The sequence below is a fragment of the Mustela nigripes genome, chromosome 2, assembly GCF_022355385.1.
Source record: "Mustela nigripes isolate SB6536 chromosome 2, MUSNIG.SB6536, whole genome shotgun sequence".
Taxonomy (NCBI): Eukaryota; Metazoa; Chordata; class Mammalia; order Carnivora; family Mustelidae; genus Mustela; species Mustela nigripes.
The window spans coordinates 37,029,140-37,053,455 of NC_081558.1; the positions used below are offsets into that span (position 1 = coordinate 37,029,140).

Below are 24,316 nucleotides of genomic sequence, written 5' to 3' on the forward strand. Positions count from 1 at the left end.
GGCTCAGTCAGGTGCAACAAGGGAAGCCTGGAAACAATCCTCAGGCCACATCCGTTGCAGGTCCCCTACCGACGCTGTCGGCTGTTATAAGCACCAGCTGGAAGATGGATGCTGGTATTCCAGAAAGACCTTCTGAATCAGGCGGGGCTGTGACTGGCCCCACGCTGTGACCGAGGCATAATTATTTCCAATAACTGCCTAGGTTCCTTGGTGATTTCCAAAGGAAAGTGCTTCCTTCTTGCAACAAAACATACAGTGCTTCTTTGGGTCAGGGGATGCGTTCTTGAACTTACTTCTTATGTAGGGCCCCAATGCCAAAAACTTCTGTTAATAACTTACCTAGCAGGGCCAAAAGAAATACAATCTTCTATAAATAGTGATGAAGGATAATGTGACAACTGCGGATGTTTGCTTAGGATCTGTTTCAGAGGGCAGTGTTTGCATTGAAACAAGGCGGGCCATTGGAGGCTTCTGGAAGATATGCGCTCCAGAGAGAAAGCTAGACCTCTCAGGCTGAGACCGCCAGGAATAAGGAAGAGCAGAGTCTCCTGCAGAGAGGTGTCGAAGAGGCCAGATGCCTTTCCGAGTCTGAATTCCAGGTCTCACTAAAACCGGCTGTGTGTGTATTGAACAAGTCACACAGCCCCTCCAAAACTTGGTTTCTACGTGTGTGAAGTATGGGCTCCCGTGGGTCACTGTGGGGATGAGCATCACATACTATACAGAAAGCACATGGCAAATGCCCAGCACTTACAGGGACTCAGTAGACAAGGAATTATTATTTCTAGGCAGGGACCTGTTCTTTGAAGGGGTAAGTTATTCAAACTGAATGTTCTGGACTGATTCCCTGTGTTGATCAGGTTATGGTTGAAATATCCACTTGGCAGGTGTAGGCATTTTCTAGCATCTTCCCTGTGACTCGTAGCCTTCCTCCTGCTCGGCAAGCCCACCTTGGAAATTTCCACTTGGCTGCCACACAGCTCTCGGGCCAAAGGGAAACCCCGCCCCACACATCCCCTCATGTCGTCCGGAGGCAGCAACTCTGGGCCGACCCGTACCTGCGCCTCTCCTTGTCTGCAAACCTCCCATCGGTCATTCACATCTTCTCTCCGTAAGCTTCTGGGAGACAAAGGATTACCTTACGTTTCTTTGACCCCTCCCTTGCACCCAGCACATGCCCAAGAATTTTCTAGATTGTCTGATCCTTTGCTAGGCATGGTGTGGTCCACAGATGGGAATCAGCGGCGTCACCTGGGAGCTGGACAGAATCCCAGGCTCCCCTCCAGATCTACCAAATCAGAATCCCATCCCCAAGGGATTCAAGAGCACAGGGCTGGAGAAACATTGCCCAAGTCTGCTACTCCCCAGACTTCAATCACTCACAGCTTCCCTTCAAAGACTTAGCCATATTTTTCAGTACCACCTACACTCTGTGTTGCTAATATATATTTTTAAATGACTTTACATTGACATTATGTCTTGCTTAGCCTTATCCTAAGCAGTAATACCCAGTTCATTCAGCAAGGCAGAAAGAAATACGTTTTTTAATAAGACTTAAAGGTCTAAGTGAAAAAAAAAAATCTGTGGGTATACATTAAAATAAATGCAAAGCCATCAAAATACAATGATTCTCCATCTATCATCTAAAATTAACTTATATAGGGGCACCCAGGTGGCTCAGTCGATTGAGCATCTAGCTCTTGATTTCAGCTCAGGTCATGACCCTGAGGGTCCTGAGATGGAGCCCTTCTTCAGGCTCTGCACTCGGTGGGAGTCTGCTTGTCTCCCTCTCCCTAGGCCCCTCCCCACCCCTGCTTAAGTGTGTAGGCATGCACACTGTCTAACAAATAAATAAATCTTAAAAAAATAAAATGAACTCATACACCACCAAGGGCACACCTACCCCACTTGAGCAAACACAGTTCTATGTTTTTCGTAGCTGAATTAGAAGACATCTCCCCAGCTCCCGATCCTGTGTCTGGATCAGCTCCCACCTACTATGGTTGCCTTGTGAGGTAGACGCATGTGCCTGCAAAACACAGATGGTTGTAGTGGAAGGTGGGAGGCAGAAAATCTGGGTTCTGGCCCTGTACCATCCCTTCAGAACTTGCCAAATCACAGCCCTCTTCGGAGTTCATTTTTGTGGGTTCGCTGATCTCAAGGTTCCCTTCCATAGCTAATGATATGACATGATACATGAGAGCAGAGGCTCCAGAGTCAGAATGACTTTGGGGTGAAATGAAGTCTCTCCTACTAGCTAATTTCATTGAGTCTCTGTTTTCCTCATCCATAAAATGGGAGCAATAAATGGACAAACACCCCTATCAGAGGATTTTTTGCGAGAATTAAGAAAAGGATAGCTGAAAAGTGCTGCGATTGAAATCTAGCACACAGTATTCAATAAAATACATAGTTATTAATACTTTTCTTGGCCTCAAAAGTAAGAATAGCTAATAATTATGGTATATTTAATTCGTAGCAGGCACTATGCAAAACACTTTACACTGTGTCCTTTTAGTCTTACAATAACCCAGTGAGGTAGGAACTTTGGTTCCTCACATTTCATAGATGAAGAAACTCTGAGCCACTTGCTCAAACTCATGCATTTCATAAGTGGTGTAACGGGATATGAGGGCAGGTCCTCTGACTGGAGAGTCAGTGTTCATAACCTCAACCCATCATCCTGCCTTCCTGCAGAATACCGGTCAACACATAGACTTTGCCAATGCAACAAATATTATGGGATGTTGGCAGAGTAGTTCCCAGCGCAGGTGAACACTTGCTGAACGTGAGCCGGTCTAGTTACCATTAGCTCTGCTATTATGTAGTGGGCCTTCACATCTGAATAAGACCCTAGTAGGCATAGAGAGGTCCATTACCCTTCAGTTATGATGAAGACCTCCTTATTTTTTTAATGCTTTTTTATTCTTTTTTTTCCCAAAGATTTTATTTATTTATTTGACAGAAAGAGATCACAAGTAGGCAGAGAGGCAAGTGGGGGGAAGGGGAGGCAGGCTCCCTGCTGAGCAGAGAGCCTGACCTGAGCCCAAGGCAGAGGCTTAATCCACTGAGCCACTCAGGTGCCCCAAAGCTTTTTTATTTTTAAGTATAACATACATTTAAAAAATGAACGGGGGGAGGGGGCGCCTAGGTGGCTCAGTGGGTTAAAGCATCTGCCTTTGGCTCAGGTCATGATCCCAGGGCCCTGGGATGGAGCCCTGCTTAAGTCTCTGCTCAGCAGGGAGCCTGCTTCCTCCTCTCTCTCTCTGCCTGCCTCTCTGCCTGCTTGTGATCTCTGTCTGTCAAAAAAAAAAAAAAAAAAAAATCTTAAGAAATGAACAGGGGTACCGCAGTGGCTCAGTGGGTTAAGTGTCCCAGTCTTGGGTTCAGCTCAGGTCATATCTCAGCATCACGACACCGAGTCTCATGCAGGGCTCCACGCTCACTGCTTAAGACTCTCTCCCTTTCTCTCCCTCTGCCCCTTTCCTCCCTCTCCCTCTTTCAAAAAAACAAGAGGAACAAAATACAAATGTGCAGCTCAATAGTTATCTCCAAGTGAATAGCCAAATATCCCACACTCAGTTGCCCCAGAAGCTTAGATACTTTCTCTCCCTCCTCCTCAAATATAACTGCTACACCAGGGGTTCTCATCCCCAATATATACATTTGGGGCTGGGTACTTCTTTGCTGTGGGGGTTGCCTTCCACATGTGGGATATGTAGCAGCCTGCCCGGCTTCCACTAGCTAGAGACCAACAGCACCTTCCCCAGATGGCAACAAAAAATGGCAACAATTTCTCTAGATGTTGACAAGTGTTCCCTCCGGGGCAAAATCACTCCCAGCTTAGAACCTCTGCACTATCATGAACTTTTTGGTAACCACTTTCTTTGCTTTCTTTTTGACTTTAACTAAGCATGCATCCTTAAATATTATCATTTCATCTTGCCTGGTAAAAGGAATTCTGTCTACTTTAATCTATTAAAAAGGCCTCTAATCATGACCCCCTAAAATAACCTAGGGGGGCAGTGACCATATAATTTCTCCTCCAAACTGGACGCACAGACATTACCCGGGACTGACCCCGGCAAGCCAGCACGATCACCCTACTTCTAGGGAACCTCTGCTGGGAATGAACATTATTCTCACAGCCACACACAATTAGGGCCCCCTTACCCACTGGATAATTGTATATGAAGTGGCAGAGGGTAATTAAAAGCAGCATATCCCCAAGGGCAAAGTAACATAGACCCAGATAAATATCTCAAGGCTGAAGAGCTGTGAAGCAGAAACCTCATTGCCTTGGCCCTTACGGAGGTGTATTCTTCAAAGAATTTGCTGAAGGCACCACTAAAATATCTTCTTTCACCACGTTAGCACAACAAAGTGATTAAAATAGATGCCTTCCAAGGTTCAAACATAAATGCTGAAAGGATTAAGAGCACCCCTTATAAGAGGTATAGGGTCTGTAGTAAATTTTTAATCAATATATATCTGCCTTTTTCCCTCAGTGTCATTGGAAAGTAGAGCAACCATTATCAAGGTAACATGTTGCGCACTGTGATCTCATAAGTCCTGACACTGACCATGTTAAAAGTGACAACTAAGGCTTTCCTTACATATGCAAGAATTCATACTGATAGCCTATTTGCCTGAATATAATGCAGCTTGTCCTCCATTCTTTGGGGCATCAAAGAAAACAGAAATCAGCTTTCACGGACTTAAACATTTGTACATTTCAGCAAATGTTGAGTTGACTTCCTTAGCATCCATTTCCCCTTTATCAAGCAACTATCTTCATCTGGAGGTCCAGCCCTCTGGTGTCCATGGTCCATGTCGTCTGGGTGAGACTCACCCACAAGGCAAAGCCCTCAACCTCTGCAGAAGTCACTTGGTACATGGCTTTCCTACAAACCCATGTCCATCTGGCCAACTGTAACTGGTTTTGAGGCTTTTTGTTAAACAACCGGGCAAAGGAGTCTTAGACTTCTTTATTGGACTTCCACCTGAAATTGTGTAATCTGGCAATGCTACCTACCATCAACTAGACACCCAACAAGGAGCGCCATACACAAAGGCAAGAAGAGGAAGACAGAGCTGAAGATGAGAAGAAGGAAATCAGATTCCAAAGTCATTGTTCAGCCTTGGGCAAGAGGCTCTTGAGGCCAGTTCTAGGTATGTATCTTTTTAGTAACTTAAACTTGTATGTATGAGAAAAATTTATATATATATCCTGATTCCACTTCAACTGGGTGTTTGTCACTTACTAGGAAAATACACCTTGTGGCAGTAGCTTGTCAATTTTTTAGACAGCAACTCACAGTAAGAATTACATTTTATACTGCAACCCAGAATGTGCATGCAGCCTCAGATCAAGACTCAAAGTTTCCTAAAACAACAGAACACTTATTAACATAAGACGATGGTAACATTCTCTGTCCTGTTATACTTTAAATAAAAATACTGGTTGTAGCCCACTAAATTGATTTAATGACCGTCATTTTAAAAACACTGCCTTGTGAGATTAGGTTAAAAACTGATTTCACCAGAAAAAGTGAGATAAGAAATATCATGATAATTTCAATTATTGAGGAAAATAGGAGGTTTGGCCCCTAAATCAAGCATCTAGCAACAGAAAATTGCTACCTTAGTGTTGCTCTCTGATCTACCCAGGACACATGTTGACCAGAAAAGGAAAAAAAAATCTTAATGACCTAGAAATAAATGAATTACTACCAAAAAAAAAAGCATTTTCTAAAACAAAATAAAAACCATGTCTAAAAAGAGAGAGATGAGAAATACATTAAATAAGGAAGAGATACCTAAATCCTGTTGCTGAGCTGAGTTACATGATTTATTTATCTACAGGTTGAAGATAGCAATTTCAGTGAACCTCAGCAGTATCTGAGTATGTAAAAATAGTGTCTTCATGATAAGATCAGATCTCTGGGGCAGATGTAGAGGGAAGGAGAGAAAGAGGAGAGAGAGAGAGAGGGGTCATTTGCAGTATAAACCTCAAGCCTTCACTTATGTGTAAAATAACTACGAAGAGTTCCTGAAATTTTAGACAATTACTGCAGGCTGGATAAGACAGGGTATTTTTAACTGTTTTCCATGTACCTTATTTGTATTGTCACTTAGCCAAAACTTCCTTTTTGTCTTCTCAGAAGCACTGCAGAGTCTTGATTAAATCTGTGGCATCAAATGGAGAAGTCGGATTCTCATGCTTGCTAGCAACAGAGGCCAGTGCCTGTGAACAATGCTGAGAAAACTTAGCTGCTTTCATACCCTTGAATGGCTGTAGCTTTAATTCCTCCCAAATTATTCTAGATTATTAGTCCCCAGCACAGGGATTCTGCCTGTTTAAGAAGCCACGAACCGCCCTGCCACTACGATGAGAGTCTATTAATATCAAAGCAAAGTGACGTTGAAGGCAATCAGTTACTAGCCCATCCTGGAGAAGTGACTTCTGAGAATTTTCACAGGGAGAATGAAAACCAAACCTCACTATGATGGTATTTTAGGTAGACTTCATCTTCCATCATTATATTTTTCAAATACATTCCACCTGCATTACTGAATTTAAGCAAATAAAGTGTTTGATTAATATTTGCAGATGTCATAAAGAAGTGATTAACCTCTCCTGGGTAAGAAGTCCTTGGAATTGCCTGAATTCTTCTGGCCCTCTTTTAGGAAATGTAAGCACTGTTCAAAGGCGTGTGTGTATGCGCGCGCACACACACGCGCTTGTGCTTTACTTTTTAGTATAAAATTCTTGGATATGCAAAAAAGAAAAAAGAATCATAGACGTATCAATATAACCATCAACTAGTTTGTGACATTTAACGTAAAGATAACCCAAGTGTTTACCTTGGGTCAGTCGCCATCATGTTATTTAACTGATTGGAAAAAAAAAAAAGAGAGAGAGGAGGTATTTATTGTTATTACTAATACTTTAATCATCATCACTAATGCCATCACAGCCCATCCCTGTTAGAGGCACAGTCATGGTTAACAGCCTGGCACCTGGAATCAGACCTCAGGGAAACTCCAAACGACCACCGTGACTTATGGCAAGTTCCTTAACCTCTCTCTGGGCTCAGCTTACCACTCCGTGGACTATTCACGATGCCTACTGGGGCGTCTGACACGCCAGAAGCTGTCAACCACCATTCTTAACAGCATGTGGATGGCAGATGAAAGTGCAGCCAGAGGAGGTTAAGTAAGGCGAAGCTGCTTTTCTTCTCCTCCAGATATTTGATTTGGAAGTTCCCTTTGGGATGGGGAACAGCATGTCCTGGACTGCGCGAAAATCCTGTACACATCCTCCAAATGGGTTGGTAAATTTCTGAAGCAAACACTAGCTAACCTAGAAGGATCACCAGGTTTTCCCGAGAGACTGCTGCTGTCAGCACTCCAGAGTCTTTCTTCTGAAGGGGCCACCTTCCAGAAGCACCCGTCTGGGTACCAGCAAGCCCACCAAGTTGGTTGGCAGAGTTCAGAGGAGTTGGCTCTGGTATGTTTACAAGTCCTAGCAGATCGCAGGAATGCTCGGGATAATGATTACCCCACCCAGGAGCGCCCAGCCCAACCCTCTCACATCTGGAAGGAAGCGGCCACACAAAGGAGAGCAGGGGAGACCTCCTCCTGCGGCGGCTTTCTCAGGCTCGGGGAAGATTCCCGAGGAGCTCTCACCCCTTTTGCCAACAACACCAGCCACTGCCCAGCAGTGTCGTTCGGCGCACAGGGCACTGGATCAACGCAAAGGAAGAGTTTATCTTCCAGTCCAAACCGAATGGCATTTCGCAAAATATCATCTTTGTATCATCTTTGCCCCCTCCCCGTGACCCAGACACGCACACACACACGCGCGCGCGCCCCCGTGCAAACACACACACACACACACACACACACACACGAAGGTAAAAGGTGAAATACTCCAGAAAATAGAGGGCGAGCCACACGCACACAGCCTTTTCAACACAGGAGCGGCTAGAACCCGACACACCTAGTTAAGAAACGCAGAGGAACCAAGCCCTGGGTAGCCTCTGCTAACACCAGGGATTTCCCCCCAAGTCCTTTCAGCCCTGCCTTGTGAAAGTCTCTGGGATTCATCAGCATTTCTCCCACCTCCCACGGACGCGCACCAACCAAAGCACATGGTCCCTGGCGGCGCGTCTGCAAACCCCACCAGCGCCAACGCCTCGAAACCGCCAAACTTCCTGTCTCCACAGCACCGAAGCGCCCAGAGCGCCGCGCCAAGTGCCCCTGAGGCTCGGGCGGAGGCCGCCGGCAGCCCGGGGGCGGGGTTTCCTGGCCGCCCGAGCGCCCGAGCCCCGCACCTCCGCTGGGGGTCTCGGGCCGCGCGCGCAGCGCCGGGGCAGCACGCGGAGCGCCCGCGGTGGCCGCAGCTCGCGGCCGCGCACCCGCCGCGCGCTGGATTCCCCCGGGCGGTCGCCCACCTACCTGCTCCGCCGCCTCCTCCCTCGGGCGCTCGGGCGCCACCGGCCGCTACTTTATTGTCTTGGTGGCTCACCGCGCGGGACCCGGGGACCCGGCTGTGCGCCAGCCCCGCGAACAACTCCGCGCCGCGCCGCGCCTTCCCGGGCGCCTGCCTTCCTCTTCCTCCTCCTCCTCTCGGCCCAGGCTCCCGCTCAGCACGCGAGCCGCGCAGCCCGACTCCCGGGCTCGCTGGGCCGCCAGCGCCCGCCACATCCCCCGGCCCGGGGCCGCTCGTCGCCCCCGCCGCCGCTCGCCGCGCGTCCTCGCCTCGGTCCACACTTACGGCTGTGCCCGGGCCGCCTGCCTCGCGTCCTCCCGCGCCCGCGTCCCGCCCGCCGGCTCTCGCTGTCAGCCCGGGCTCCCGGCTCCGCTCTCCCCAGCTGCCCCCGCCCCGCCGCCTCTCCGGGCGCTGGGGCGGCCGCTGCCAATGAGACTCGGCTGATGCGCTGTTCCGGCCCAGTCATTGTATTGGGAGGGGAGGAAGGGGAGGGGAGCGGGAGGAAGGGAGGGGGCGCCCTCGGTCCCCGCCGCGCGGCTGCCGGCTGCGCTCGCCTACCCCAGCGGAGAAAAGGCGCTGGTGCCACGGGGCGCGGAGCGGCTGGCGCGGCCGGCGGTGGCGGGAGAGGGAGGGGCAGCAGCCCGCGCCTCTCCATCCCTCGCTCCGAGGCGGAAAAGCGCGGGGAGGGACTCGGTTCGCCTCCCGGGCTTCAAGCATCCCAAGCCCCGATTGCCCTTAGAATAAAGGGGGTGAGGCGCGGGCGGCTGCGGGCCCCGCGGGATCCAGTCCGGAACGGGAGTGGGTCTGGCTCCTGACTGGATCGGAGATTCCTGCGAACCTGGTGGCTCCTCTTGAAAGAAAGGAGGATCAAGGAGGGGAGGAAAGAGGGGAAGGAGGGAGGGAGAGAGGTAGTAAGAGAGAAGGAACGAGAGACGGGGGAAAGAGGAGTAAGAGCCTACCCCATGCCTGTCATTTTCGCTCCAGAACAGTTCTGTGATTCAGGAGTGTTTCATTATGATTTCTTTCCTGACGAAAGAAACTCCAGAGGTTCACTCAAATAGCTGATACACGAGAAGACCGAGAGTGCAGCTGCATCTGACGCTGCGCGGGAGGTGGCAAATGAGAGAAGAGCGGAGGAAGATGGGAGGACCCTTGGGGAAGGATCTGCTCCGGGGACTTTCACATCATCTCTAAACGAGTTGACCAGTCGAGCGCTAAAGGTGCACCGTCGGGGATTTCCCCGACAGAGAGAAAGTAAATCCCAAACAGCTTTGACTGTGGGTCCCATTGCCGGACCCACTTCTCTTTACACTATGAATTAATTCAATTTTAAAACTCAAATCTATTTTTAAAAATGATTGACCCCAGCGTTTTGTTGGAAGTTTAGTTGATTGATCAACGTCAATGTTTACGAGACCACAGTTCCAGGAACCCTGCTTTTGGCATTTCTCCTCCTCCTCTTTCTTCTTTTCCTTCTTCCCCTTCTCCGTCTCCTTCTTTTCACGGATCACCAGCCTACACAGAAGGACCCGGTGGGAGAGGGAAGGCTCCCTTGATTTCTCCCGTCCTGGCATAGCTGCTGTGGACAAGAAGTGGAAAGCAAAGCGTGAGGCAGTAAAGGCTTGAGATGGAGTGATGTATCATATTACATCTGTGTGGTGTGAAGTTTAATTAAATTTTCTTCTGGTGTCGAATGGAAGGCTTGCTTCTAATTAAATAGAATATATTGAATGAATAGCTGACATCTATTGAGCAGCTAGGACATGCCCCCCAGATCTGAGCTAAGTAAGCACTTCACTTATTGTTATCTCATTTGGTTCTCCTGGAAGAAAAGGGAAGGACTAGATGCCCCATGAGTTCAGGGTCTCTACTGGCCTTGTTCAACCTCCCCTGCCACAACAGCAGTTGATCATTCAAGGTCAGTTGACTTAATGGACTTCCATTTTGCAGTGGGGGAAATCTAAGGGTCAGAGAGGTTAACTGACCTGTCGGAGAATAGGAAACTAGAACGTGGTGGTACGGGTCTTTGAATTCAGATCCAAACACGCCCTAACCACTGCACGATACTGTCTATTCTGCGTGAACAGCAACATTAGGGCTCCAGGTAAGACAGCGGTGCAAAGGATGGCTTTCTCTGCCTTCCTAAGTGCACATAATTTCTTTGGAGAGAAAGTCAATACCCATAGCTTGGTCACTAGAGAACATCCCAGGGAAGGTACAGGAAAGTGAAACAATGCAGGGAAAATAAATAGTACAAGGCAGGCCATCCAAAAAGTGCTTGGTGTATGGGTTTTTTTTTGGTGGGGGGGGACTAGATGCAGTCTATTAAATTAAAAAATGCAATGTCGGCAATGTCAGTAATGTTGATGTGGTGGGTCAGAGTAGTCTAGAGAGTTTTCTGGAAGAGATGGAATATTTACTGGATTTTCTTGAAACAAAGAGGCTTCGGCTTGACAATGGGAGTTCTGAGGCTGTAATATCTGGGTTTGAAGCCCAACTTTTCCAATAATTCAACCTAAAATGGGGTTAAGAATAATGCCAACCCCGGGGCGCCTGGGTGGCTCAGTGGGTTAAAGCCTCTGCCTTTGGCTCAGGTCATGATCCCAGGGTCCTGGGCTCAAGACCCACATTGGGCTCTCTGTTCTGTGGAAAGCCTGTTTCCGCCTCTCTCTCTGCCTTGCCTCTCTGCCTACTTGGGATCTCTGTCTGTCAAGTAAATAAATAAAATCTTTAAAAAAAAAATAGAAAGAAAGAATAATGCCAACCTTGTAGGGTTGTTTTAAGAATTGAATTAGTTAACACATAGAAAGCATTTGGAATAGTGTCTGACACATGGTGCATGCTTAAATATTAAGTGATTATTTTAAAATTAAGTGATTATTGTTAAAGAAGAGGGCAGCTTTCTTTCCAACTTCAACCTTCTGATAAATATTTATAAAATATACACAATAGCAAAATTAAAAAAATGTAGCAGAACAAAGAAACAAAACTTGTTTTCTTTATTCTTACTCAAGTATAGAATTACTAATTCTGGTTCCATTTTAGAAGGGAGAATTTGTTTTTGTTTTTAATAGTTGAGACAGTTATATTGGGAAATCTGGGGTTAAGTTTGATCGAACCTCACATTCCTGGACCTCTGCTCCAGAAGGCTCAGGGACCAGAAATCTGCATTTTTAATAAACTATTCAGGGATCCACTTGAAGAACACTTTTTTGCTCTTCACTCCTCATCCCTCAAGACCTGCCCCTCCTCACTGACCCAGGCATTTTTTTCCCCACCCTAAATTGTTAAACTCCTATGACGGATGAAATGCTGTGTGTGCATTTCTATTTAATTCAACACACATTTAGTAAGCACCCATTTTTGTGCAAATGACTAAAACTCAGCCGGAAAATGGGTAACATCCTTCCTGCAAGCAAGGAGTTTACAATCTAGAAGAAAAAATGGGGACATGAAAAGGTGTAATCATAAGGTTAAGGTTTTTTTTTTTTTTTTAAGATTTTATTTATCTGACAGGCAGAGATCACAAGCAGGCAGAGAGAGAGAGAGAGAGAGGAGGAAGCAGGCTCCCCGCTGAGCAGAGAGCCCGATGTGGGGCTCGATCCCAGGACCCTGAGATCATGACCTGAGCTGAAGGCAGAGGCTTAAACCCACTGAGCCACCCAGGTGCCCCAGGTTAAGGTGTTTTGAGTGCTTACCATGTACAGGGCCTATGACAAGGGCTTAGACCTGTTGACAAGGTGGGAGGGAATATATTAGAGAAGTTCAAAGGGTACAACTGGAAGAAGGAATCCAGAAAGGACTTTACAAAGAAGGCAGCATTTCCAAGCTGCTTTCCTGAAAGGAATCACTCCACTTACAAGAGAGCATGGTCAGAAGCCTAAACAGAGGGGCGCCTGGGTGGTTCAGTGGTTAAAGCCTCTGCCTTCGGCTCAGGTCATGATCTCAGGGTCCTAGGATGGAGTCCCACATCAGGCTCTCTGCTCAGCAGGGAGCCTGCCTCCTCCTCCTGTCTCTCTCTGCCTGCCTCTCTGCCTACTTGTGATCTGTCTGTCAAATAAATAAAAAATAAAAAAATAATAATAATAATAAAAAGAAGCCTAAACAGAGAATGAACCAAGCAGTGAAGCCCCATAGATTTGTAAGTTCGAAGAACCAAGCAGAGACCAGAATAAGTACTCAGGGAACAGATAAGCAACATTAGCTAGTAAACTAGAACAGAGGCGAAGCGATCAGGAATGGCGGGGACTGTGGGAAAATGGAGAATATATTGTCCTCTTTGGAATCAGGCAGTCACTGTCATGGGAGCATCGATCTGATCAAACCGATGTTTTGATTTTCCAAGAAAAGCAGAATTTTGGTACGAAATCCCCCAAAGTTTAAAAAAAGCTGAGCAAGCCACAAAATTTTTTAAAAATATTCTATACTCAAAATGAAACCTTCTGCAGGTCAAATCCACCACGGACTGCCCATCTGTAATAGCTACTATGGGCTTGTTGGAGGAACCACACTCAGATTAAAAATAACTAACAATTCCTCTACTTTGGGGATGACTAGTAAATGTTTAATGCTGAGCTGTCCTGAAATGTGGAATTTCTAGGTGACAAATGAAGGCCTCACCAATCACTGCATACAGGATGGAATGGTGGAGGTTGAGATCTTTGATGGCAGATGGTGCTAGAAATTCCGTGGACCCCCACTTTCCAGCTCTTTATCTCTGTACAGTATAAAGGAGTATGTTTGGGTATGTGTATTGTGAGATTCAGGTACTGAAGTAGTAAGAACATCCTTCATAAATATTGTATCTCCAAGTTAAAATGGATTTATTTATTGGTTTCTGTACCTACTTATATACTTATTTATTTGAGCTAAAGATAGATATATACTCATTAGGCAAGTTTTTGACAATACAAAAAGTACATAAAATAGAAATTGAAAATCACCCATAAGTTCACCATGCTAAATGAACACCTTTACCATATATTCTTGTAGACTTTTAAAAATGTACGTGCAAACACACAGATCATTTGCTATATTGATGGAGCGTAATGCATACACCCAATTCCTTATTGATGTATTGGGGTACCCTGGGGCCTCTTCGATTTTTTGTTTTATGTAGTATTTAAAAACCAAATCTAAAGAGAAATCACACCATCCCTGAAGCACCCTGGTCCTCTTAGCTTCAAGAAATTTGTGCTTTCTAAAAATTTCCTGCTGAAAACACAGGTCTGGGATAATAATGTAAATACTGCTTGCATCTTTCATAGCTAAAGGCTTGTGAGTGAGCAAATGTGCATTAGTTTTATAAGAACACATGTCCATGTTTGTTAAGCACTCTCTCTATGATATGAGGTATCATTTACTCAGTCCCTCTATGAAGTAAAGCATGCTTGTCCTTTTCATTCTACACGTGAAAAAACCAAGGCCCAGAGAGTGGAAATGACTTGCTTCAGGTTACACAGCTGATAAGTCAGAAGCTAAGATTTGATCCTAGGGCTTTCTGACTCTAAAAATGGAGGTCTCGGGCACCATGACAGAAGGTCTAGCCTTTTTAGGTATTTTTGTTACTAAGGTAATGGGGTTAGGTAGAGCACACTGATTTCTGGGTCCTTTTTTTTTTTTTTTTTTAAGATTTTATTTATTTATTTGAGAGACAGAAAGGGCACAAACCAGGGGGATGGACAGAGGGAGAAAGACAAGTAGACTCCCTGCAAAGCGTGGAGGCCAGCTGTGGGGCCCACGATCCCAGGATCCTGAGATCATGACCTGAGCCAAAGTCAGATGCTTAACTGACTGAGCCACCCAGGCACTCCTCTGGGATTCTTAATAGGAACTTTAAAACTAAATCCCGGTAATACTAGACATACCAATAATCATAGATGTAGCTACTTAGCTGTTCAAGGTCAATTGTGTTTTCTTCTTAAAGCATATTTTAGATAACGAGTAAGGGTTAATGAGAATAACAACCATGTGTTGACACACTCCAACTGACTTTGCCCGTTACCACTGCGTCATGCAGTTCTAAGTAGTGCTGGACACACACCTCTACCCTGAGAGCACTTACTACGTGAGGAGCAGCAGAGTGGCCTGTGGCTTCACACTCCCATCGGGAGGGCTCATTATAATTGAAGCCTTTGCATTTCACTGTGTGGCCTTTGCATATACACTGAGATAAATTAAAACCTCTTCTTTCATTAGCAGCCATATTAAGCCATGATCTTCCATCCTCGTGTATGTCACATGATATAAGTAAACATAAATAAGTGCTTTATTGTCGGTGTGCTTGTTTTGATGTTCTGAAATTAGAAAATTAAAAAACAAATTTTCAATAATTACATTTAAACACAGGTGGATATTAAGTTAAGTCATAGGAAATTACCTTTGGGGGTAAAAGGTCAAATATCAGCAATTTTTTAAATGAAGCAGTCGCTAATAATTAGCTGTGAACATGAACTTGTATCATTAGGCTATCTGTGCTTGCTTCCAGATGACGGAAGTAATGCGATCGAAAGCAACCTCACAATAATGCATGTGTAACTGTCTTTTGAGGGTACATCACTCAGCCTTTTTATATGTGAAAATGCTTTTTAATAATGTTCTTTTGGCATTTCACGGCCTGAAACACCTTGGAAAACAGCCAGCATTGCGGTCCAGCTCCTTAGTGAATAGTGTGAGTCCAGTGGAATCTTAAAGCTGAGTGTTCAGAGAGTATCGTCTTTCCTTCCAAAGGGCAAGGCCACTCCGTGGGAAATAAAACACATGTTTTGTAGCTATTTTGCAGCCATGTTACCTAGTCACAAAGACCCCAGTCTTGTTAGAGTAGATAATATGGTAGTGACTTTGGGAAGGGCTCTTTTCCATGGGAAAGGTTGGCAAACTGATGGATATTGTAGCCTGTGTGGTGTTTCTATGCTGCTGGTGGAAATGTTAGCATAAACATCTGGATGTGAGTGTGGGTGTACCTGACCGTCTTGGAGGGAAGATTCAAAATCCAGTCTGTACCACTGGATGTTATTCCATCATTTCTAAAAGGCTATTTTTAAATGTTATTCTAGACAGTGATTTTCCATGGACAGGCCACTCTTTAATAATTACACTTCCTTTTCATGCTTCTAGGATTATCTCATTAAACATTTATGATTTTAGGATTTCTTTTACAATGAATAAAACTGGGAAACAAAAGTTCCATTAGCTCAACATAGTTTTCCTCTCGACTCCAGAAATGAAGCTCTTCCAATTTCATTTTTCCATATGTCTATTTCAATTTTGGTACCTTGTTAACTCACCATAACCTTTTTTTTTTTGCCGAGCATCAAGCAGTGATAAAACTTGAAGGAATTTGGAGAACTTCTTGTCCAGCAGTTACAAATGGAAATGGCTAGAGGGGGTCAGGCAAGATGATAAAGTGTGCAACAGCTCAAGGGTGTGACAACAGGGATTAGTGGAGATTGTGGCAAATTGGGAAGCATACAGCCGCATTACAGTAACCCCTACTACTTGGTAACAATGTTGCAGGAATAGTGTTCACAGATTTGCTTCCTAAGAGAGCCAGAATCCTGGATTTTTCTTACAATTTCTTGATTATTAAATGTTGACAACTATTTTGGAGGCATTTTAACCACTTAGCCAAACAAAACATATCTGCAAGCCTGATATGACTCAAGGGTCCCCACTTTGAGACCCCCCTGATCCATTTCAACCTTTGCACTTTGCAGATGAGGAAAGTGAGGCTCAGACAGTCAAGATGACTTGCCCAAGAACACGTGACTAATAGTGGAACAGGAAGCGGGATCTTGGCTGCTTGGCTTTTAGCCTAGGGCTTTTCCAATACAAACATCTGCTACTATTTTCCTGCTAACATTTAAATGATGTTCCTAATTACATGATTTCAAATGCTGTATGTTGTTAACAAAAATGATGATGATATTCACTGTCTTTGGAGCACGTAATTTGTGTTCCAATAAATGGCTTTTCAGTCACGTGATCACATAACCTAAATTGGTTCTAATGTTTATAAGACCAGTATAATTCTATTTCTGTCCATGTACTAAGGAAACTTGCTGCATTTCTACTTCTCTACATTTTCTCTCCCTGCATCTCTTTACTAAGTCTGGCCAAATGTAGAGAAAAAGTAAAATATTTAAAAGGAACCATGTTGATTTCCCTACCATGAATAAGACATAGTTGGACAGGAAAAGCAAAATACACTTGTGAATCGGCAACTGTGAAAACTAAGCCATGCATACAAAGCATCTTGGGGCAGTTTGCTTGTTTTGCCAAAGAAAACAAAATGCAAGTAAACCTGCGAGGATCTTAGTACAACTTGGAGAATGAGTAAAGATACTTTTTCTAAGAGTCTCAGTAACTGAAAACCTCCACTGTATAGCTGAGATTTTTTTTTTTCTTTTTCAGAAATGTTTTCAAAACACAGACTAGTTCAGAATATAAGAAAACAAACATCCCTATAGCTACCAGTCAGGATTGGAAATTCTAGCACGTTTGCCCATCGTCTTTTGTTTTTAATCAGAAGAAATAATACTTTACAAAAAAGTGAAATTCCTTTTGCTTCCTATTCCCTGGCTTTTTTTTTTTTTTAAGTAAACAACACCCAACATGGGCTCAAACTCACAGCCTAGAGACAAACAGTCACACGCTCCACTGACCAAGCCAACCAGGTACCCAAACCCCATGCTTTTTCTTACCTTCAACTCCCCAAGAGCAACTATTATCATGAATTTTGCATGAAGCCTTCCAAATTTCCATATAGGTATGTGTATCTATGAATATTACATAGCATTGTTCTATCTGTGTTCCAAAATTTGCATGTAGGATATCTTACCACATGTAAGTTATCATAGCCTGAGTGTTTTATTAAGTATCCAGCCTTTTTAAAAAATCTCTCCAAGTTGATATATATAGAGATCCAGTGTGATATTCTACATTTTACTTGCTCATTTCAGTGCATGGCTGTCTAGGCCATTTCCAATATTTGAATCATTTAAAAATATTTAAAATAGCAATCAATTTTCCTGAAAAGAATGACAGCCAGTATTGAGCCACTATCCAAAGGATGAGGAAGAGTAAAAAAACATTCTATATTATTTTCTAGACACAGAACTTCTAACCAGTCTACTATGCCAGGGAATCCACTGACCCTTTTGTGTGGAAAATTTGTTACGAATGGTATTTTTATGAGTAAAGCATCCAAGACTCTTGTGAGATTCTCAGACACCTGTGCTCCCAAAAGGATGAAGAACTGTCATTTTGAAATGTCTCCTATTTACTATGGGAAGTAATCGTTAAGTTCCTGCAATCCTTCTGCCTCCCGCCACCAGTTTTTTTTTTTTTTTTTTAAGATTTTATTTATTTATTTGACAGACAGAGAACACAAGTAGGCAGAGAGGCAGGCAGAGAGAGAGAAAGAGAAGCAGGCTCTGCACTGAGCAGAGAGCCTGATGCGGGGCTCGATCCCAGGACCCTGGGATTATGACCTGAGCCAAAGGCAGAGGCTTTAACCCACTGAGCCACCCAGGCGCCCCCCACCACCAGTTTTTGAAGGAAATGCTGCCTTTAACTGTGGCTTAAATTTAATTTAACACTTAAGTCTTGAGAATGCGTTGAATGCCAGCAGCACAGACAAGTTGCTGGGAGCAGGGACAAGAATAAGGCAGGGAAAGCCCTGGTCTCAATGACCTGAAAGTTTATTGAAGAAAGGCCATGCTAACACAGCTCCAAAGCGGCGCCTTGACTTCTGGTTAGAGAACTCTGTGCTGTGGGAATTTCCTGTGCATTAGGATGCATCAGCAGCATCCTGATCTCTACCCAGTAGAAGCTCTTCGACTTTTCCCCACAGGCTGTGATAACCAAAGTGTCCCCAAACATTACCATATATCCTGTGGGAGGCGAAATCTACCCTTGGTTTAATGTGATGAGCAGTGCCAAAGGGAAGCCTGGATTTCAGTTATTACAACACTTCTTTTAATGAGCAACTTATGCAAAATAAAGGCATTGGTTCATGAAGGCAAGAAACATGGACTGGAATATTTAGAGAAAGGTGTTCTTGTCTAGGCATTGTTACAAATTGCTTTATGGCCTTGGGCAAGTCATTCACCTCTTCGGAGCCTCAGTTCCTTTCTTCATAAAATGGGACGGTTAGACCGCTCAAAATTGCAACAGTGTCCTTGGGGAATCTAAATCCTTGGGGAACTTCAGGATGGGGGTGGGGAACTGATAATTTGGAAACTGGTGCTATTTTGGGAAAAATGAACACAGAGTAAATGCTTTGCTAAATACTGTATGTCATCGAAAGAACCTTTTTATTAGAAAACATACACTCTGGATGGGTTTGCCACATTACTTCTTTTTAAATGATCTTGTCAATTGCCTTCCCCATTATAAAGCAATCTTGTAGACTCTATTAACAGGAATTGCAGGCTGTTTATCTCTCTTGTAAATTTTGTCTTCAGGAAAGAGGGCTAGATTTATAGCCAACGGCATTTTTAAGAGCTCCTTCTCTTAGCCACAGGGCAGATACAGTCAATGAAAGCTTCTCTTGACCACTCAAACAATGTAATCTTGGGTGAACTGTCCTGAAAAATAGAGTAATGCCTGTTTTGCTAACAGTGTATCTTTGATTTCTACTGTGCCAAAGGTGATATAGCCTATTTGTACATAAATGGACACCAGAAGTAGGTATCATTAAAGCAACTGCTTAGCCATTAAACAGCTCTCGGCTTCAGTTTCTTAATCCTGGGGTCAGGATTCCAAATGGATGGAAAGGAGATTTGGGACTGGACATCCCCAAACTATTCCCTGTGGTCACTGTGTGGATGCTACAGTCCTGACCTGGAATTCATTTCCCCCAGCTGATCACCTCTTACAAGACTATTTCCTTACCCACTCCCGAAGAAATAGTCCTCGACACATTCTCGTGCTTTACCTGATTATTAACTGTCTTCCCTTCCTACAAGGGAAGTTCCACAAGCATAGACCTTATATTGACGGACTTACTGTTGTATGCCAGAACCGAGAACAGAACTGACACACAGTGGGTGTTCATGACATCCTTCTCCTACCCCTCCCTCTGCCCTCCCCCGCTTTTTTCTTCTCCTTCTCTCCCTCCTCCTCCTCCTTTCTCTTCCTCTACTTCTCCTTTTCCTCCTTATTCTCTTACCATACAGTTCATGTAACCTTTAAGATCTCTTTTTCCAACTCCAGGTCATACAGATTTGACTCTTCCTTTTAAATGTTTTATAGTTTTTCATTTCATTAGGTCTATGGGACATTTTGAGTTAATTTTTGTATAAAGTGTAAGGCTAATTAAGAGGTTATTTTTAAAAAAAAAAATATATGAATGTTAATTGTTCCAATGCAACTTATTGAAAAGGCTAGCATTCCTCAGTTGGGTTGTCTTAGTCCCTTGTAAAAACTCCACAGGCCATTTCTAGGTATTTCCGGACTCTCCATTTGGTTCTATTGACCTAAGTGCATATCTTTTAGCCAATACCACCCTGCCTTGATTGCTATAGCTTGATAGTAAATCTTAAAACCAGGTAGTGTGGTTCCTTCCACCTTGTTCTACTTTTTTAAGACTAAGTGACTCTTGGGGGCACCTGGGTGGCTCAGTGGGTTAAAGCCTCTGCCTTCGGCTCAGGTCCTGATCCTAGAGTCCTGGGATGGAACCCCGCATTGGGCTCTCTGCTCAGTGCAGAGCCTGCTTCCTCCTCTCTCTCTGCCTGCCTCTCTGCCTACCTGTGATCTCTGTCAAATAAATAAATAAATAAATCTTTAAAAAAAAAAAAAAGAAAAAAGACTAAATGACTCTTGGATGAATGAATGAATTAAATGCTTTCCTTTCCCTCTTTGCCTTGCTACCGGGATCTTAGCTCAGACACCATCGCCTCAGGGAAATCTTTCCAGGTAATCCAGGCTGTGTTGCATTGCTGACTGTATCCTCCGGATAATACCATGAACCTCTCTCTCCTCCTGGTACCCTCTTGGTTCTCATTTGGGGGTGGCTGTGTCCCACAGAGGACATATGGCAATGTCTGGAGACATTTTCAGAGGTCACAACTGGAGGGGAGAGTGTGGAGTCCCCCTGGGGTACAGAGACCAGGAATAGCACTCCACATCCTGCAATATACAGGTTAGCCCCTCAACGACAAGGAATTATCCAGCCCCAAATGTCAATAGCACTGAGGTTGAGAAACACCGCTCTAAGCAAATTGGTTATTTTACATTTACTTGTGTCATTCCTTGCTGAATGTCTGACTCCCCTACTAGAATGCAAAATAATCACTACAACTTGGGATCTGAAACCCATGAAACCTTATCCAGCCACTTTAAAACTGGGACCACCGGGCAGCTCACTTGGCTGTTGACTTTGCCAGTTCCTAGATGGAGTCGATAATGAGTTCTATTAGAAACAAGCCAAACATTCATTCTCTTTGGTAGAAACAAAACAGAGTAGATAGTTAACCATTTAACTGTGCATAACAGAGCCTGAGAACTAAACTCCAAAATGCAAAAAACCAAACACTGGAGAGTATTCAAGTTTAATATATAAAACGGTCAGCCAGAGGAACACATGAAAGAACTGTGTGGTGGCTTTACTGTAAATAAGACATGCCATACCTTTGGATTTGGGTGTTGATGAGGGGATATGCAAATTGACTCCAGAAGGACCTAAACATAAAGTATATGTAAACAGCATCCCCTCCACTTGAGAAAAGGAAACCTAGTAACCTCCTCCATTAAGACACGAATAGAATTTAGCAAAGAGAAGAATGAATGCCCACAACCCCCTACAATGAAGACAAGATGGAATAGTTACACAGTGGTCTAAAGGAAGTCTCATTAGAAACTGGCAGTTCTTTAATACCTGTGGTAATAGGTAAAAGCTTCCTTCTCTTTAACTATCTGACGAGTCCAAAGGGGATGAACCACTTTATTTGTTAGGACATCAGATAGGTCGTGATAGAGTTAGGAAAATTCATGTATCCTTCTGATTGTTTTCTAAAAATTTTAATAAGCGTCCAAACTACCCAAGGACTCAGTTGGTCCAACAATTTCTCTGACAGATTCTGTCTAAGTTGATGGAGTCTTGATGTAGCAAAGACAGTTTGGCAGCCAACATCCTTTGCTCAAATATATACATTACCAAGAGACTGGAAATCACGCTTTGAATCGGATTTCCAACAAACAAACAAGAAAAGCTTTAGTGTAATCCTCACTGCCTTTAAAGTTATCCTCAAAAGCCTCCTTACGGGCTCACTTTAGGGATTAGAAAGATTTAAAATGTCTGTCCTTCTTTGCAACCGCAATAATTTGAAGTGAGAGACCATGAGGAAACAGATGGTAAAAGAAACTCTGTTTATTTTCTTCTTATTTTTGATTTTAATCTTTTCAAGTTTCTGAGGACTCAAAACAGATGTTTGTGACCTGCTTTTTTTTTTTTTTTTTTTTTTTTAAGCAGTAAAGAAAAGCTGACCCAAAAGTGTTGGGGACAAATCTGTTTAATCAGTGGTTAGATTTGATCTACTGAGTTCCCAGATAGTCTTTTAATCATCAGGACAAATCATGACACACATTTTTAAACAATCTTCTTTACTATATGAACCTCTTTTCTGAAGAAGGACGCTGTGTAAAAACGCTCTGCTTTGGTCTTGAAGCAGACCTCAACTATTCACTTCAGTGCCAATTTGTAGAGAAGGTTCTATTTATAATCTCCAGAATCCAGATGACATCTTTTATCCTTCACAATTACACTTAAACGAATAGAAATAAGAGTTCTCTTTTGACACCCACTCTCCCACTCCTGAACCGCAAACCTCTGGAATTTACCACTTAGGATCAGTGTCCTTACCCAGGGACAATTTTGTCCCTAGGGGACATTTGAGAACGCTTGGAGATATTTTTGGTTGTCACAACTGGCTGGGGTGGGGATGAAGATGTGCTCCTGGCGTCCAGTGAGTAGAAGCTAGGGGTGCTGCTAAATTTCCCACCAGGCACAAGACAGCCCCCATACCAAAGAATTCTCTAGCCCCATATATCAATAATGCAAAGGGTTGTGAAACCCTGATCCATGATTTTTATCACTAACATTAATGGAATCAAATGTGTATGTCCCTGATAGGTGGTTTTTAGCAGCGTATTTTTAAAACAAGATTAGCCTTTAGTTTCTTATCTTTCAAGCAGGTTAAAATATTAATGGGGCAATCAATGATTTCCTCAACTGAGACTCCAAACATCAAGACTCCATTACAGTCTTTTCAAAATAACTCTTCTATTTTGGTATCTTGGAAAACCATGTGATTATAGCGGGTGCACGTTCTACCGGAAGAATCATCCAAGGAAATCCGGAGTTGGCACCTTCTCTAAGACTTCAGAGAAGAGGCTATTGATTTTCTAGCATCTTTTTTTTTTTTTTTTTTAAATGGGCTACCCACTGTTGTGGTAAGTTTTTATTCTAAAAATACCAAAATAACGAAGTGCTGGGTCAAATGGTTATCACTGAAGGTTCAATATTTTTAGAACTGCACTATCCCTAAAGATGCGGGCCAAAGGGAATGAATGAAGCCCGCATCAGTCTACTTCCTGGTGTTACCCGATAATTGTGTTCTGTCTACGGGAGGTGCCCGATAAATGCTCACCAGCCAATGTGTTCTAGAATGAGTTCTCCCGGAGACAGCCTGAGCCAAGAATCAAGTTCTTCCATTAGACACAGCTGAAGGAGCTGGGGAAAAGGGAGGAAAGAGAACAAGGGTGAATCAGGTCCAACCCCAGCCTGGGCATGATGGTGCAGGCAGAACAGAGCAGAAACTACACCTCAGACCTTATCCCACCTGGAGGGAACGGAGCTGGGTTTTTATACCTCTCTAAGTCATCAGCTTCCCTGGGTGAAGGAAGGTAATTCCTGGGCCCTTTGACTTCTCAGGGAAGGGGCTGTAGTTGTCAAAGTCAACCCTCTGAAGAAAGTCCCATGTGGGAAGAGTGAAGAGTCAGCAGGAGACGCAGGTTGTAACAGGGACCTAAGGGGATGTGTGACTTGCATGGCACCACGGGCTTGTTGTGGGACAGCTCCCATAGTTTATGGAATCTGAAATCTTCCTTCATGCCATCAACCATTCATTCAACAAATACTTTTAGAAATTCCACTGCGTGCCATGAGCTGTGCTGTAAGCTGGACAGAAATGGCGCATGTGAAGTGTGTGTAGCTAACAGGCGAGGGCAGTGTGATGCTGGGGTGGGGCGGGTGGGCGCAGCCCGCGGCGGGAGGACCACCTAACAGCCCGGGAGAAATGATCCTGAAGACGCAATGTTGAGTTTGAGACTTGAAAGGTAAAAGTAAGTTAGCTTGGTGAGATGTCTAGAGCCCAGGGTTGGTCATGAAGATTGTCTGAGGCACAGGGATCAAGGTGAACGACATCCTTTTTGACACTTTGGAGGCTAAACATAGTGGAGGAACGGGAAGCAAAATTGAAGCACATGTTTTATCTGTGACTCTTTAAGCAAATACTAGTGGGTTCTTAACTCCCTGAAGCCAAAGATATCACTGTAATTTTTCTTGGGGACATGGTCTTTTGGGGAGGAGTTTATACTTTTCCTCCTGTTTGTCCCAGTGAGGACCAAGAAGCTCTCAGGACCTGTGAGGTTGGAGGGCTGAGACCATGGAGTTGGAATACTATGGGTTTCATCATTAGTGTAGATGTCACCAGAGATGAGATGTCTTAAAGAGACAGAAAGAAGGGCAGACCTAGGCCAAGGAACTTGCTACTCTCAGCTTACCGGATGAATGGCGTCTGTGGGCACCTAGCACCA

General features: G+C 44.2%; 1 protein-coding gene across 1 annotated transcript in view; it reads right to left on the minus strand.

The window, feature by feature from the left end:
• The window catches only part of FRMD4B (FERM domain containing 4B), a 324,080-nt gene extending 315,230 nt beyond the window's left edge, over positions 1–8,850 (minus strand). The window contains exon 1 of the mRNA XM_059390138.1: positions 8,783–8,850. The gene's annotated coding sequence lies outside the window, so the exon portion shown is untranslated. The remainder of the gene's footprint in view (positions 1–8,782) is intronic.
• Positions 8,851–24,316: the final 15,466 nt, after the last annotated feature.